The sequence below is a fragment of the Piliocolobus tephrosceles genome, chromosome 5, assembly GCF_002776525.5.
Source record: "Piliocolobus tephrosceles isolate RC106 chromosome 5, ASM277652v3, whole genome shotgun sequence".
Taxonomy (NCBI): Eukaryota; Metazoa; Chordata; class Mammalia; order Primates; family Cercopithecidae; genus Piliocolobus; species Piliocolobus tephrosceles.
Window position 1 is genome coordinate 63,356,884 of NC_045438.1, and position 16,160 is coordinate 63,373,043.

General features: G+C 41.3%; 1 pseudogene; it reads left to right on the forward strand.

The window, feature by feature from the left end:
* The first annotated feature begins 205 nt into the window (after positions 1-205).
* LOC111538464 lies at positions 206-1,596 on the forward strand (annotated as a pseudogene).
* The last annotated feature ends 14,564 nt before the right edge of the window (positions 1,597-16,160 follow it).

A 16,160-nucleotide genomic window follows, 5' to 3' on the forward strand; every position in this document is an offset into this window, starting at 1 on the left:
GTAGTACGATCATAGCTCACTGCAGCCTCAAACTCCTGGGCCCAAGTGATCCTCCTGCCTTAGCCTCCCAAAGTGTTGGGATTCCAGGTATGAGCCATGGTGCCAGGCCACAATTTTGAGACAGTATAAAGAGAAAGGATTTACCTTAACAGCAAAACTTATGACAAGCTTACAGTAATTAAAATATTCTGGGCACGGGGTGGTGATGGCGACCACTGGGGCTGTGGAAGTGGGGTCCCAGGGTTGGCCATCGCCCCCTTGCCCACCCCAGCCTCACTGCCTGTCCTGGGTCATCTGTTCTGGCCCATCAGCGCCAAGGATGAGGAGCAGTATCCCACCCAGATCGAGTCACTGTGCATGAACTGTTACGGCAATGGCATGACGCGCCTCCTGCTCACCAAGATTCCCTTCTTCTGAGAAATAATTGTGAGCTCCTTTTCCTGCCACCACTGTGGCTGGAACAACACAGAAATTCAGTCAGCAGGCAGGATCCAGGACCAGGGAGCGCGCTACACTTGGACCTTCAGGGCTCTGTAGGACATGAACAGAGAAATGGTGAAGACTGACTCTGCTACCACAAGGATTCCTGAGCTAGATTTTCAAATTCCTGCCTTTAGCCAGAAAGGAGCTCTGTCCACTGTTGAAGGATTGATCACCCGTGCTACCTCTGGCCTGGAGCGGGACCAGCCTGCACGAAGGGCAAACAAAGATGCCACAGCTGAAAGAACTGATGAGTTCGTTGTCAAACTGGAGGAGCCAAACTGGAGGAGCTAAAGCAAGCAGTCTCCCCTTTCACTCTGATCACTGATGATCCCTCAGGAAACAGCTCTGTGGAAAACCCACGTGCTGCTCAGAAAGATGATGCCCTGGTGATCACACACTACAACTGGACCTGACAGCAGGATGAGATGCTGGGGCTCCAGGTAGAGCACCGACAGAGAAGCCAGAAGAGGAAGATCTCAGAAATGAAGTGCTCCAGTTTAACACAAACGGCCCAGAATGAAATGACCCTGCTCAGACCAACATGAAGCTAGTACAAATCCCTCCCTTTAAGGAGGTTATCATCATGGCTACCAACTGCAAGAACTGTAGGCATCAGACCAATGAGGTGAAATCTGGAGAAGCAGTAGAATCCTTGGGCACCAGGATCACCCTCCACATCACAGGTCCCTCAGATATGACCAGAGACCTGCTCAAGTGTGAGGTTTGTAGTGTGAAAATCCCAGAGCTAGAATTTGACTGGGAATGGCCCTCCTTGGGGGCAAGTTCACCACATTGGAAGGGCCACTGAAAGATATCTGGGAACTGGTGACCAAGAACCCTTTCACACTGGGTGGCAGTTCCAATCCTGGCCAGATGGAGAGACTGCAGGAGTTTAACCAGAAGATGGACCAGATCATCGAAGGTAACATGAAGACCCACTTTATTATGGATGATCCAGCAGGAAACAGTTACTTGTAGAATGTGTATGCACCTGAAGATGATCCTGAGATGAAGGTGGAGCATTACAAGCGCACCTCTGACCAAAATGAGGAGCTAGAGCTCAGTGACATAAAGACAGAGGCCTATGAGGCAGGCCTGGCTCCACAACAGTAGCATGGGTGGGTCAAGGGCCAGCTCTCCAGCGCTGCTCATTCTGCAGGTTATTTATTAGCATTGGAAGAAGGCTGGGAGTGTCTTCCCCACCAGCCCTTGCCCATGGTGGGGAGGACATCTGGTCTGAGTCAGAGATCGAGGCACATTTTCTAAACAGCTTGTGATGCAAGTGCGAGTCTATTGTGTTACTTGACCTTATTCTGGAGGTTTTGAATTGGCCTAGGAAGAAACCCAGAAATGAACCAGGGGTATGTCATTATCACTTTTTTTCATATCAAGTCCTTACCCTCCTTCCACATAATGCTCTGTCCTCTAAGGTTGGAACTCTGAAGCTGGAGAAGGTGGAATAAAATTACACCTGGAAAATAAAATAAAATAAAATATTCTGGTATCAGCATTTGGCTAAATAGATCAACGGGGCAAATTTTCTGAAAAAGTTAGAAACACACATAAGTAGGAACTTAAGATATAAGAAGTGACACTGCAAATCAGCAGGGAAAGGATGACTATTCAATAAATGGCACTAGGACTATTGGCTAATAATTTTTCTAAGGGAAAAATTAGATTCATACCTTACTGCGTGAACAACAATAAATTTCAGATGTGTTAAGGAAAAGAAGTAAACATTTAGACAGAACTATAGGAAAATATTTCTATGATATCCAAGGAGGGCAGGGTTTCTTAAACAATACAAAGCAAAAAATTATCATGGAAAAGTGAGAAGTTGAAGTATTTAATTTTTTTAAAACTTCTTAACAACAAATGGCACTAATAGCAAAGCAAGAAGACAAACACAGACTTGGAGAAAATAGTTACATCCCACGTTTCCATCCAAGGATTACTATCCAAAATATATAGCTAGTTCCTACAAATAAGCAAGAAAAAGAGAAACAACCAAACTTCAAAAAAGCTTAAGGATGTCAATAAGCAACTGGCAAAAGAGGCCATTTAATGGTCTATAGATGCATGAAAATGTGCTCACCTTTATTAGTAGTCAAGGAGATGCAAATTAAAACAAATAGATACTATTTCACGCCTATCATACTGGGAATTTCTTGAAAAAACTCTGACAATATCAAGAGTTGATGAGAATGGAGAAATGGATACTTACATTCACTGCCAGTGGGTGTGTAAAAATGACAGACCCAGTGTACAGAGTGATTTGGCAACAACTGGTAAAGTTAATGCATAACCTATGATCAAAAATTCTGCCACTATATGTCTAGAAGTTCCCAAGAGACACATGGGTCCAAGGAGATATGAACAAAAGCACATTCTTTCAGCACTCTGGGTAATAGCTTAAAAGTGGAAACAAGCTACCTGACCTTCAGGAGCAAAATGGGCAAATCAAATGTGGATTATTCATGCAATGCAATACTGCACAGCCATTAAAATGAGTGAACTAGATCCTTATCACCTACATGGATACATCTAAAATGTGTAATGATAAACTAGAAAGATGCAACATAAATATTTATACAATATAATTTACATAAAATGTAAAGTACATGAAACGATAGTATATATACTTTACTAATACGTTAAAGATACCCATATCTTCCTGGTTATGGCTCAGATCTGTGAAGAGGGGAGAGAGAGGCCTCCTAAACCAGGTGTCTGAATGTTACAACATCTAGAAAGACCCTTGAACTTACACTTCATCAAAGAGAAAAAGAGTGTATTTTAAAAGAGCAACTGAGCTACTAATGAGAATTTGGCACTATTTATGTTTTTATGTACAAAGAACCCTAAAGGATATTCGATGGGTTCTGGTATCAGTTCTTCTTCACTTAGGAACTGATGCTACTAACCCTCAGTCAGTGGGGCTAAGAGAACAGTTCTGGCCCAGCTCCTGTCTCCTACAGGTCCTTCAAGAACAAAATGGGCAAACAAAATGTGGATTATTTGCACAATACAACACTGGGTTATTCTCCCTCACCCAGCCTACAAGTTTGCCCAGAAAATCCCCATCCTGCTTCTGTTGGATTCTTTCCTGTGTTTCCTTTGCCAGTTGCTGAAAGTACAGTACCGTTCTAGCATCCCAAGTTTTACCTGCTGATTTCTGTTGAAGACTCTACAGCCCAACTCTACCTTTCTGATGGGTCTGGACCTGTGCCTATTTAGTACATGTGCCTGTTCAGGGGAGCTGCCTCCCTGGACAGGGTTAGCTTTTCTCTAGGTGCTACAATGCTGGGCAAAGGGTCTTTAAATCCCCTTTGGTTTGGAGGGACAGAACCATAATCCTTCCTGAGCTCCTTGTTTAAACACACATATACACACAAATGCTTTCATATATATGCACATGTACAAACACACATATGCACAAACTCAGACAAAAAAAAATGCACACACAAATATCTACACCACTCCCTTCTCTGCAATAGGAGTCGGGACTGCTTGGTTACTCCAAATCCAGTATTGTATAAGTATTGTGTGGCAGATCTGATTTTATAATGGAAGACAATGGGAATAATAGGATTTGCTATGCACGAACACATAGATCTCAAATATCAAAGGACAACTGTATGATACCATTGGAACCATTATAACACAACAGCCGTCTCCCACTCGCCAAGCTCAGAGCATATGACTTTTCTTTTTCACGTTGGGAGCAGAGTTGATTGAATTATACTCTTCAGTTCTTATCCCACTACCATGACTGTGTGTGAGGTCCCTCTCTAGTTTTACAACTGTGCTTCCTTTTATATTCCCCTTTGTGCCTGATTCCACTTTCATTTCCCGTGGTCCCACTCACAGGCACCTGCTGCAATGGGTTTGATATTTGCCCAATTGTTATTTATCCTGTTGCTTTTCTACTGGGACGGCATGGCAAGAGGATGTTTGTTTCTGATTCATTATGCTGATTCTTTTTATTAAGCAGCCATACGATTTCAGGTGTAGTGCCGGAGTGGATCCCACTGTGGAACCCAGCAGCCAAACCATGTGAACTGAACATCTGTTTATTTTTGATGGTGGGTCCTGGGGTGTCAGTTCCATTATTTTGTTTGCATTATAGAACTTGGCTCACAAGATCACACTCTTGCTTAAAAAAAAAAAAAAAAAAAAAGTGTGCCCTTTACATTGGGAAAATGCTCATCTCATCTGTCCTGCATGAGTTAAGAGTGCTTCTGCCTGCAAGCAGAGTGTGCGATGACTCACCGTCCCACGAAGACGCCTTCCCTTCTACCTTAAGACTGCGTCTGTCCCACAGAACCCCACGTGCGGGCGTCCCTGGAACCTGGCCCATAGGTGGCAGTCTCCCTTCATCGTTCCCGGACTACGAACCTCGGAAGGGCAGCCTGAGACAGCAGTTGCTTTTCTTCGGGTTTCCTAATATTTAATGTTCCCTCCACTTAAGTTCTCCCTCCGTCCCACAGAGAGTGTAGAGACTACATCCCTGGAGGCGAGCAAACGACAAAAGAAACTTCACTTGGAACCAGAGTCAGGAGACCTGGGTTGTGCCGACTCTCAATGCGATTGTTTTGGAATTTTGCTGAAGCTCTCTTGCAGAATTGCTCTGTAAATGGCAAGAAGAAATGCCTTTCACTATAAACAGAAAATAAAGCTTTCACAAGTTGTCATATTTTTAAAAAGCAATCATGCTGATGCAAGTTTTTATCCCCTCTGTTTAGTCTTGCCTCCCCTCCCTGCCAACACACCCCCACAGAATTTGGGATGAATCTTTGCGAGTGAAGTAAAAGTAGGCATTCTCTCCAACACGTGCCCTTCCTCCAGCCCCTCACAGAGCCTATTCAACAAGATATCAAACGGTCATAGGCAGAGACGAGTGTGCGTGCATGTATGAGTGTGTGAGTGTGTGTGTGCGAGTGTGTGTGTATGCAGACAATACTAGATGGAGAGTCAAAGGGAAATCAAGAGATCCAGAAAAGGGGCACCACCTTCTCACCTTCCTTCCACCCCACTCCTCCTCACCCAAGGAGGGAAGGCAGGTGGAGCGCTAATCCAGTCCCAGGCCCTTTTGGGCAAGCCTGCCCGATGGGTTTCTAATCAGTCAACACTTTGGGCCGGCCCCCACTGTTTATGGCACCAAAGGGACTTTAAATCATTAGCAGGTGTCAAAATGCTGGAGGAATGTGCTTGCCTAGGAAGCCACAAGGAGTGATTCATCAGCATTTGTAAAAACCGCCTTGGCAAAAAGAGGTTGAACCCAGCACTGGGGGCAGATTTTGTGGATTTCAGTTGAATTAGCAAACAGAATACTTTTTAAATCTTGGCAGCATCTGGTTCTGAAAAGGACACCCCCTAAAAAAGGGCTGCCTTGTCTGTGCTGGAAGGAGGCTTTCCCTGCCTCAAGGTGCTTCTCCTCCCCAGATCAGAGACCTCATTCGATGCTTAGTCCCTCTTCCTTCCTAAGATTGGCAGAGGGCTTGGAGATTTTCACCTGGGCTTTGGGACAAAGCCAACACAGGATGTCCTGAGTTACAGCAAGCATTTCTGAATGGAGGTAGCCATTGGTCAGCCTGATCTAAAGAAGGCCAAGTTCATGTTCCCCCCAGGGTAGGTGGGGATTTAGGCTGAGGTGGGTAAGTCACTTGAGGTCAGGAGTTCGAGACCAGCCTGGCCAACATGGTAAAACCCTGTCTCTACTAAAAATGCAAAAATAGCTTGTCTCCCAAGTTGCTGGGATTACAGGCGTGCACCATCAAGCCCAGCTAATTTTGCATTTTTAGTAGAGACAGGGTTTTACCATGCTGGCCAGGCTAGTCTCAAACTCCTGACCTCAAGTGACCTACCCACCTCAGCCTCCCAAAGTGCTGGGATTAGAGGCATGAGCCGCCACGCCTGGCCAGGTTCTCAAAATCTATAAAATAAAGCCTCAGGGGGGTATTTAAATTCTGCTGGAACAGGGGCCCAGCAGATCTTCCTGCTTTGTCTCCCACACCTGCTGTTAGACACTGTCACTGTTCCAGCCCAGCCCTCAGCTCCTCTCACCCCACCCTGCTCTTGGAGATCCTTCTCCCCCAGGTCTGTTTCAAATCTCACTGCTTCCATGAACCTGATCCCTCCAGAGTCGACTACCCAGCCCCACTCTTGCTCTAGTGGGCACCCAGATGTCCCATGGCATCTGAGTGTGCACAGCCTCATGGTTCGGCTGCTGTGCCCATCCTGCCATTTTCCTCCAGGACTCGTATGTTTCCTGTGAGCACCCTCCAGCTTTCAGTGTATTTCCCCTAATACTCAGCACTGCGTCTTCCAGTCGGCAAAGCTGAACCTTTGTTGGTGAGATTTGAAATCAAACCATGTTAGCATATGAAAATAAATACAAGTATCAGGCCTCATCTGACTCCATTCAATGTAAGAGGCACCATTCATTCGCTTCTAAGAGAAGAAAATTAGTAATGTAAAACTAGAAATGTATTAGCTAATGAGCAGAGGGCCAAAGAATGTTCAGCCTCTCTAGAATGCAAAGACTTCAGAATTGTTTGTGAAAATAAGGAACTGCCAAATTTGACAAATCAAATTAACAAATTTAGAGGAAATTACATTGGTCACCACTGCCAGAGTCACAGTGAGACATGGACTCTGAGGACTGCCAGCAATGCAAATGAGAACAGCACTTCTCCAAAAGTTTTATAAAATGTCTCAGGAGTCTTAAAAATGTTTAATTGCATATGTGGCTCACATTCTGTTCTATTGAACAGTACTGTATTAGACAACTGCATTTTTTTGTAAAAGACAAAGAAAGCTGCTAGGTGAGGTTATTTCTGGTTCTAGAATTATGAGTGATTTTAGTTTTGTTCTTTTTTTAAATTTTTTTGATACATGGTCTCGCTCTGTCCCCCTGGCTCGAGTGCTGTGGCGCAATCTCAGCTCACTGCACCCTTGACTTTCTGGCTCAAATCTCAGCTCACTGCACCCTTGACCTTCTGGCTCAAGAGATCCTCCCACCAAAGCCTCCTGAGTAGCTGGGACTATGGGAGGCACGTGCCACCACATCTGGCTCATTTTTTAAATTTTTTTGTGGAAACAGGATGTTGTTACGTTGCCCAGGCTGGTCTTGAACTCCTGAGCTCAAGCAATCCTCCTGCCTCAGCCACCCAAAGTGCTGGGATTATAGGCATGAGCCACTACCTAGCCTAGTTTTATACTTTACACTCTTCTGTACACTGGTTTCTCAATGAGCATTTATTTCTAATATTTCACATCTTTTGTGGAGCCTTCCCCAAACTCCCAGACTGGTGTCAGATGCATCATGACTTTCTACACTTTTTCTCTGCAGCATTCATTAGAGTTGGAAGTTATATGGCTGGTTGTTTGATTCATTTCTGCCTGCTCAGCAGATCCTCAAGTCTATGAATCTGGGACCCAGGTCTGTTTTGCTCACTTTTGTGTCCCCAGCACTTAGCTCAGTACATAGCATGTGGTAAGTACTTAATAAAGACTGGTTAAATGAATGGATGAATAAATGATTAAAGAAAAAAGTCACTTCCTAGAATAGGAAGAATCCAAGTCACTGTAACAAGGAAGTGGTAAAAGCAATATTTGCAAACTTCAGTAAAGAGGTGATCAGCACAGATTTTGGAGGGGCCACAGACATGAGATCTGCTGCAGGGAGTGCCGCTGATCAAGGGCCCCAGCTGCTGTGCTCTGAATCCATCAACACATCTGAGGCTGAACTTCCCAGGGGCTGCCCCCAGCCAACCTCTCAGTGTAGCAGGAATAGGAAGGCACGCCTTCTCCTGGGAGAGATGGGACTTCTTCTGATGGGCAGTTTTGGCTCAAGGACGTTCACTGACCTTGTCAAAATTTCCTTCACTCTCTCCTGTCTTCTCCAGGGTCAGACCTTCATTACACTCTGAGCGTTCTCCCCATCGCCTCTGGCTCCATCCCCATTTTCCATTACAGGTGTGTTCCCTAATAAATTACTTGCATCTCAGAGGACACAAATAACACAAAGAAGAACATTGCTTCCAAAATTTAAATATATATTATCTGCTTTTAAAAATGGCCAATACATGCACATTGTAGGAAATTTGAACAGCAAAAAGTTTTTGAAGTGGATATATTATAAAAGGAAAGTTGCTTTTTTTTCTTTCTTTCTTTTGAGACAGAATCTCGTTCTGTTGCTCAGTCTGGATTGCAGTGGCGCGATCTTCGCTCACTTCAACCTCTACCTTCTGGGTTCAAGTGATTCTTCTGCCTCAGCCCCCCAAGTAACTTGGACTACAGGCACGTGCCACCATGGCCAGCTAATTTTTGTACTTTTATTAGAGACAGGGTTTCACCATGTTGGCCAGGCTGGTCCCGAACTCCTAACCTCAGGTGATCCACTCGCCATGGCCTCCCAAAGTACTGGGATTACAGGTGGGAGCCATCATGCCCGGCTGGAAAGTTGCTCTCTCATCTCTTTCCTCTGGCCCCTGATTACCTTCTAAATATTCTCCTTCCTCTCTCAGAAGTCAATCTCTGTCTACCCTTCCACACTATGCACTATTTTACGTTGCTTTTGTGACTAAGAGTAGAGTATGGAATACTAGTCATGACCATACAGACCATACATATATATTAGGCCCCATTCTTTATATGGCTCCACAGTATTCCATTGCATTTAACTGTTTCCTCATTGACAAACATTTAGGTTTGTCAACATTTAGGTATTTCAAATCTTTACCATGGAGGTGAAGACTTGAAGATGGAGAGTGAGACTCCATCTCAAAAAAAAGAAAAAAAAAAAAGTGGAATTGTCAAAATATATTTTATTAAGCCCAATATATCAAAAATACTACCATTTCAACAAGTAATCAGTATAACATGTATCAATGAGATATTTTACATTCTTTCCTTCATACTATATCTTCAAAATCTGATGTGTATTTTACACTCACAGCACATCTCACTTTGGACTGGGGCTAGTAACCAACACAATGGACAGCACAGCTCTAGAGAGTGTCCAGATGAATAGAGCTTGGCTCCCTGAATGACCGGGAGACTATACAACCTGGTAACAGCCAACTGTACGTGACATACATAAGGAAGAACTTCAATCATGTGAAACCATTGAGAACCTGGGGTTTGTTATAGCAGTTATGTGATTTTATATAATTAATATGAGATCATACTCTACTTTTTCCAGATGGCTGTCACTTATGAAATAATTTATAATTGATCTTTTTCACCAATAATTTGAAAATCATCTTTCTCATGTTCTATATCTCTATATGCTTTTGGATTTATTCCTTGACTTTCAATTTAGACCTACTTATCTATAGAAACTATTATTATTTTGAGACAGGGTCTCACTCTGTTGCCCAGTCAGGTGTGTAGTGGTACGATCTTGGCTCACTGCAACCTCCGCCTCCCGGGTTCAAGTGATTCTCCTGCCTCAGCCTCCCAAGTATCTGAGACTACAGGCACGTACCACCATGCACAGCTAATTTTTTTGATCAATTTTTTTTTTTTTTTTTTTGAGACAGAGTCTCACTCTGTCGCCCAGGCTGGAATGCAGTGGCACGATCTTGGCTCACTGCAAGCTCCGCCTCCCAGGTTCACGCCATTCTCCTGCCTCAGCCTCCCTAAGTAGCTGGGACTACAGGCGCCCGCCACCACACCTGGCTTATTTTTTGTATTTCTAGTAGAGATGGGGTTTCACTGTGTTAGCCAGGATGGTCTCAATCTCCTGATCTCGTGATCTGCCCATCTTGGCCTCCCAAAGTGCTAGGATTACAGGTGTGAGCCACCATGCCTGGCCTTGTTCAATTTTTAGTAGAGACAGGGATTCACCATGTTGGCCAGGCTGGTCTCAAACTCCTATAGATGTGAGCCACTGCACCCAGCCCTGAATCTATTATTTATTGATCAATAAATATTGACCTATTTGTTCATCAGTGTCATACTGGTTTTATTTTTTGAGACAGGGTCTTACCCTGTCACCCAGGTTGGAGTGCAATGGCACAATCAGAGCTCATTGTAGCCTCAACTTCCCTGGGCTCAAGTGACCCTCCTGCCTCAGCCTCACAAGTAGCTGAGACTATGGGCATGCACCACCATGCCCAGCTAATATTTTATTTTTTTATGTTTAGTAGAGACGGGGTTTCTCCATGTCGCCCAGGCTGGTCTCAAACTCCTGGGCTCAAGCAATCCACCCACCTTGGAGTGTCTTACTGTTTTGTTACCTTCTAGTATGTTTTAATATTAGTAATAGTAATAGTAAGGCTATTACCCCTGTGGTAAGCAGAATTCTAAGTTGATCCCCAAGGTTCCCCCTCCCGGGTATAAACATATTTTATAAACCCTGGAATTTGTGAATGATGGGATAGTTGCTCCACGATTAGGTTATGTTCTTTGGCACAGCTGACTTTAAAAAAGAGAGATTATGCTGAGTAGACCTGACCCAGGTGAGACCTTAAAATAGAACGGGCTTTTCCTGGAGATGTAGATTCAACACATGAAAGGAAATCAATATGAGGGAAATTCTCCCTGGCTGGCTTTAAAAATGGAGGGGGCTGTTAAAAATGGAGGGGGCTGTGTGGCAAAGAATGAGGGAGGCCTCTGGGGAGCTGAGAACCCCTGGCTGACAGTCAGCAAGGAAACTGGGTCCTCAATCCTAGAACCACAAGGAATTAAATTTGGCTAACACGCTCAATGAAATTGGAGGCTGATTCTCCCGCAGTCCCTCCTCCAGATAATACGCAGCGTGACTGACACCTGGATTTCAGCCTCATTAGACCCTGAGCTGAGAACCCAGTCTTGCTGTGTTGGGACTTCTTACCCACAGAACTGAGAGCTAATACATAGGTATTGTGTTAATCCACTAAATTTATGGTAATTTGTTATGCAGTAATTGAAAACTAATACACCTCCTTGTATCCTTTTACAGATTTGTTTCTGGTTAGTAATTATTTATTTTTATAATAGACTATACAATCAGCTTATTTAATTTCAAAAGAATGTTCTGATAGTATTTTTATTGTTATTGTTTTACATTTATATATTAATTTAGGGAGAATTGACATATTTACAGTGTTGAATATTCCTACCCAAGAACATCATGTCTATTTTTTAAAGTCTTCATTTGCATTTTCAAGTTTTCTCTACATAGTCCTTGCACAATTTCCTTTAAAATTTATTCTAGCTGTGTGTAGTAGTAGCGCCTGCCTGTAGTCTCAGCTACTCTTGAGGCTGAAGTGAGAGGAGCACTTGAAGCCAAGGGTTTGAATCCAGCCTGGGCAACATAACGAGACTCTGTCTCAAAACAAACACACAAAACAATTTGTTCTGGACAACTTATTTTTTTGTTCCCATTATACATGAGTTTTTTCTTCTGTAACATTTTAACTGGCTATTGTTTCTACATAATGAGACTATCGATTTCCTAATGTTAACTCTGTAACATGCTTCTTAAATAAATTTTCTTATTATTTATGACATATTTTCAGTTGATTGTCTTGAATTGTAATTATCTACACAAAATGGTAATTTTATTTCCTACTTTCAAGTTTTCATACCTCTATTTTTCTCTTGTTTAATTATGTTGACTAGCATTTCCAGTTCATTGTTAAATAATAATACATATTTTCATCTATTTTCTGACTTTAATGGGTCTGTTTCTTTTATTCTAGATTTTTACAGCAATAATCATTAGGTGACACTGGGCTATAATTTTATTTATTTTTGTTGCCATTTTGTTGGGTTTTAATATCAATGTTATACTGGCTTCATAAGAATAATTTGCACCTTTGATTCTTCTCCTTTGTTCTGAAACATCTTAAATAGCATTGAAATTACCAGTTCCTTAAAAGTTTTATAGAATTTGCTTAATAAACTATACGAGCCTATTGCCATTTAGTTGTTAATAATATTATTAATAACATTTTCTAATTTCTCCATGTTAATTTGTTTAGTTTTCTTTTTGTTCTGACCAAGTTATGTTTCGTAGAAAAACATCCGTTTAGCAATTTATTTACATATAGTTAAGCAAAGTAGCCTTTTATGATTCCTTCACTTCATTTATTAAAATTTTATATATCTGTGCTCCCTATTTTCTTGATTAGATTAATTAACATCTATATAGTTTTTTATTTTTCCCCTAAAGAACCAGTTATTGGATTGATTTTTTTTCGTATCACCATTTTTCTGTTTTGTAATGCAAAAGTTAAGCTTTTACCTTTAGTATTCTTTCCATCTGTTTGCCTTAGTGTTATTGTTCTTTTAAACTTCTAGAACTGGATACTTCATTTATTTTCTTTCTTATTTATCAATTTGGCAATATCCCATAGATTCTGATTATATATGTGTTGCTGTTACTTTGTAGATTTTCTATATTTTTAAATTTCCTATTTGAACAAAAAGTTAATGCAGAGTTTAAATGCTCTAAATGATAAGGTTTTTAGATTTATAATTATTTAAAAACTAATTTCCATTTTGTGGAAATGCTGAGAATTTTACTTGCACTATTTCTCCATTTTGCAAATTAATGAAGTATTATTTTAATCTAAGAGTAACATTTTTGTGATTATTGCATGAGTACTTTAAAGAAGATATATTCTGATATAGCATTTGAATATATGTTCACAAAGACTATCTTTTAAATTACATTATTTTAGTCTTCAATATTCTTATTTTTTTGTACCTGTCAAAGTCTCAGGTAAAAGACTTAAAATCTTCTACCACTAGTATTTTTCTATTTCTCTTTGAATTTCTGTAGTTTATGTTTTATGAATTTATCACTATTATAACTTACTATATATCTATTTATAACTACTAGGGTTTCATCGTGGTTTACACTTTTTTCATTACAAAACATCATGCTTTGTCTTCCTTAATACTTCTTGTTTAAATTCAAACTTGTTTGATTTTAGCCGTGCCAATCCCTATTTTTTATTTGCCTTTGCTTCGTATGATTTTGTCAATCCTTTGTTTTCAGGCTTTCAACAACACATTGTTTTACATGGAGTCTTACGTATACCCCGTGAGACATTTTTACTTTGAAGTCTAGTTTGAGTTTTTTCTTTTATCTAAACAGAAGGACTGGCCACTTCCAACCAGATTACCAGGACGTTTTCCTCCCTGCCTCCAACACCAGCTTCCCATCTGTCATTTCTGTTCTGCCTTCAGGTGAACTAGAGTGTCAGCCTCCCTCACCAGGCTTCCTACCAGACCATGAGAAACACCTTCTGAGCCCAAGTCAAAATGCAGGACACTTACTTGAAAATTGAGTATAAAAGTGCTACGTGTTTACTCCTCCCTCAGTCTCATGAGCATGTTTATATAAATCACACAGTATCAACGTGTTCACACATCTGTTTTGGGTGGAGGGACAGTGTATTTGGGGCTTTTAATTTGTAGAAGCCACTGAAATTGACATCATTGACTAACAGAGTAAATAGAAACCGTTAGATACTACATAGATGTATATTTGAAACATAAGACACAAGCAACTGTTTTTTCATAGCATCAGTTACTGCAAACTGTGTATTCTTATGAAAATACATCATGACTGATAGTCCAAATATCTACTGCTGTGTAATAAACTATTCCAGAACTTAGCAGTAAAAGATAATCATTGTATTATGTTCACAGATCCTGTGGGTTGGAAATTTGGCAAAAGCAAGGTGGGGACAGCTTTTTCATGGCTTTGTAATGTCTAGAGTCTTGGTTGGCAAGACTTGGAGGCTGGGAGCAACTCAGTCATGAGGTACAGGAGTCCTCTGGAGTCAGCCTTACTCATGTGTCTGGTAATTGATGGCATCTGTTGGCTGTGACTTCAATTGGGCCCATTATCCAGAAAACCCTCATCTGGCCTTCGATGTGGCTGAGACTTACTCAAAGCTTGGCAACCTTGGACTTCTTATGTGACAACTTGGGGCTACAAAGGCAAGGATCCCAAGAGAACCAGCAGCAGTGTTGCTTTTTATAACCTAACACTGTAGACATTTAGGATAATTTTTGCCTTATTCCATTGGCCAACCAGTCACTAAAGTGAGTCAACAAATAACTAAGGCCCAGATTGAAGCAGAAGGATACATAAACCTACCTCTCAATGGCAGAAGCATCAAAGAATTTGCAGACATGTTTTATTTTTTATTTTATTTTTGAGACAGGGTCTCACTCCGTCACCCAGGCTGGAGTGCAATGGTGTAATTATAGCCCACTACAGCCTCGACCTCCCAAGCTCAAGGGATCCTCCCACCTTAGCCTCCCAAGTAGCTGGGACTACAGGCATGCACCACCACACCTGGCTAATTTTTTTTTTTTACTTTTTTTTTTTTTTTTAAAGAGACAGGGTCTCATGATGTTGCCCAGGCTCATCTCAAACTCATGGGATCAAGCAATCCTCATACCACGGCCTCCCTATGTGTTGGGATTACAGGCATGAGCTACCAGACCTGGCCAGTTGTGGCACTTTGTAAGCAGCACCACCAAAATTTAACATGTGAAATATATAAGTTATTGACTAATAACAAATAGTTATTCCAATTTTTAAAATAACCATGAAATACAAGGACAGAAATTTTGAATGAAGTCCCACAAGCTAAAAGCCTGGAGTCCTCAGGAGAGTACAAATGTTTGACTTCCTGTGGGCCTGGCTGGCTTAGAGCCTTCCTGGCCTGTTCCTCCAACCTGCCATGGCTTATACCGTCCCTGATGGAGGGATTATGTATCTTTTGCTAAAAATTACCCCAGAATGATGCAGTGTGTCCTTTCTCCCTGATCCCATGACTGCTACCTTTGCTGCTGTCATACCAGCCTCCCATCCATTGCTCTTACTTTATTTCCCCCACTCCATAATTCATGTAATAGACAATTATCAAACACTGACCACGTACCAAACTCTTGAGGAGATACCAAAATGAACAAGGTCATGAAGATATTCTTTAATGCTATATTTTAGAAGCTTTACTGTTTATCTTTCACGTTTAGGTCTATAATCAATCTGAAAGTGATTTTTGTGTATAGTGTGAGGTAGGGGTCAAATTCCATTTTTCTCAAGTGTATATCCAATTGACTCAGCACGTTATTTATTGAAAAGCTCATCTTTTCTTCACTGCATTGCAGTGGTACCTTTGCTGAAAATAAAAGACTGTATATTTCTGGGTCTGGATTTTTTATTTTGTTCCAATAATCTATTTATTGATATCTACTTGAGGCAATATCATTCTGTTTTAGTTACTGTAGCCTAATAATAAGTTGTCATATTTAGTAATGTTAAGAAAATGTTTTTTCTTTTTCCAGATAGTCTTTGCTATTCTTGGACTTTTACCTTTCCATATAAATTTTGAAATTAGCTTATCACTTTCCACAAAATCTGGGCTTTCGATTGGAACCGTACTTCATTCTGTCAGGGATCCTATCTACTCCTTCCAATCCTAGCTATCTTGACATTTCTCCATGCTATCAAAAAGCTGGGTGAAGTATAGCTTTTATGGTTGTTCCTGACAAGAGGGCCATCTGATACCAGTCACTCCATCATAGTCAGAAGCAGAAGCCCTTTGCAAGCTTTCCACAATTCTATAAAAAGAGAAGTTCCATGATAAGAAACCTGTATGACAAACTTTCACTCTGCAGACTATGTTTAAAATCCTACTTTATGAAACAAGATTCAT